This window comes from Phragmites australis, chromosome 19 (genome assembly GCF_958298935.1).
Source record: "Phragmites australis chromosome 19, lpPhrAust1.1, whole genome shotgun sequence".
Taxonomy (NCBI): Eukaryota; Viridiplantae; Streptophyta; class Magnoliopsida; order Poales; family Poaceae; genus Phragmites; species Phragmites australis.
In genome coordinates this window covers 3,871,567-3,873,309 of record NC_084939.1, presented here as the reverse complement: position 1 = coordinate 3,873,309, position 1,743 = coordinate 3,871,567, and the positions used below count along the sequence as shown (strand labels likewise).

The following is a 1,743-nucleotide window of genomic DNA, read 5'->3' as shown; positions in this document are numbered from 1 at the left end:
GACCGTTAATATAGCAGCGCGGTGCTGCGGTGCTGCCTACAAATCACCGACGGCTGCAAAAACACCTGAAAATCGACATGATGCTAGCTTTCAGCATGTCCACCGCCGGTTTCCTGCTCCTCGTAGTCATCATAGCAGCAGCTTCCTCTTCCTTCACCGGCGTCCACGCGGGCGCCGCCTGTGCGCCCAAGGAGAGGGACGCCCTCCTGGCGTTCAAGCAAGGCATCACCAGCGACCCCGGGGGCCTCCTGGCGTCATGGCAGCCAGAAGATGAGCATGACTGCTGCCAATGGGGAGGAGTCCAGTGCAGCAACCTTACGGGCCATGTCCTCGAGCTGCACCTCGGAGGCGGAGGTCTGACCGGAGAGATAAGTCGTTCTCTGCTCTCCTTGCAGCATCTTGAATATGTCAATGTCAGCATGAACAGCCTCCAGGGGCCGACCGGCCAAGTCCCAGAGTTCCTGGGATCTTTCAAGAACCTAAGATATCTTGACCTCTCTAACATACCGTTTTCCGGTAGGGTGCCTCCTCAGCTTGGCAACCTCTCAAAGCTGCAGTATCTTGATCTTTCAAACACTGGTTCGCAGGAGCAGTACATGTACTCTACTGATCTCTCGTGGTTAACACACCTACCTTTGTTGCAGTACCTCAACATGGGGTCGGTAAATCTTGGCATGGTAACTGACTGGCCGTATGTGGTGAATATGTTGCCTTGTTTGAGGGTCCTTATTCTCGATGATTGCTCGCTAACAAGTGCAAACCAATCGCTCCCACGCCTTAACCTTACAAACCTTGAGGAGCTCGATCTCTCCTTGAATAGCTTTCACCACCCAGTTGCATCTTGTTGGTTTTGGAACCTAAGAAGCCTAGTGTACCTCTCCCGGGAACTGAGCTGTACGGACAACTTCCAAGTACGCTGGGAGACATGGTATCCCTTCAAGTACTAGAGTTGTCATATAATAGTAATAATAACTTGAGCATGACGACGACAAACTTGAAGAACCTATGCAACTTGACTGTTCTAGCTCTTGATGCATCTCTTTCATATGGAAATATAACAGAGTTGATTGAGAGGTTGCCGCAGTGTTCATCAAACAAGTTGCAGGAGTTGCATCTACAGTCAAACTACCTGGTAGGGTTCCTACCAAGCAACATGGGGCACTTGGCCAGTATAGTCACTCTTGTTCTCAGTGGTAACAACATTACTGGACCTCTCCCAGCATTTATATGGCATTTTGCACATTTGAGGACCCTTGACCTCTCTGCCAACCACCTCACTGGACATGTGCCATCTGAAATAGGTATGCTAGCTAATTTGACTAAGTTGGATCTAAGAGGCAATGACTTGGATGGTTCGATCACAGAAGAACACTTGGACGGTTTACAAAGCTTAGAGTACATAGACTAATCTAAGAATCAATTGAAGATTGTGGTGGGTTCAAAATGGCTACCCACGTTTAGACTACAAGAAGCATATTTTGCATCGTGCCAGGTCGGTCCTCTATTTCCTGCATGGCTTAAATGGCAAGTGGATATTCTTCGGCTTGATATCTCAAACACAGGTATAATAGATAGGCTTCCAGATTGGTTTTGTAATACATTTTCAAAGGTCACATTCTTGGAAATCTCCAATAATCAAATCAGTGATGGCTTGCCAACAAATATGGATATCATGTCATTGGATGCACTATATTTCAGTTCAAACAACCTAACCGGTCAAATACCTCCATTGCCAAGAAACCT

General features: G+C 47.6%; 1 pseudogene; it reads left to right on the top strand.

Moving 5' to 3' along the window:
* On the top strand, window positions 1-1,743 carry LOC133900760 (receptor-like protein EIX2; annotated as a pseudogene).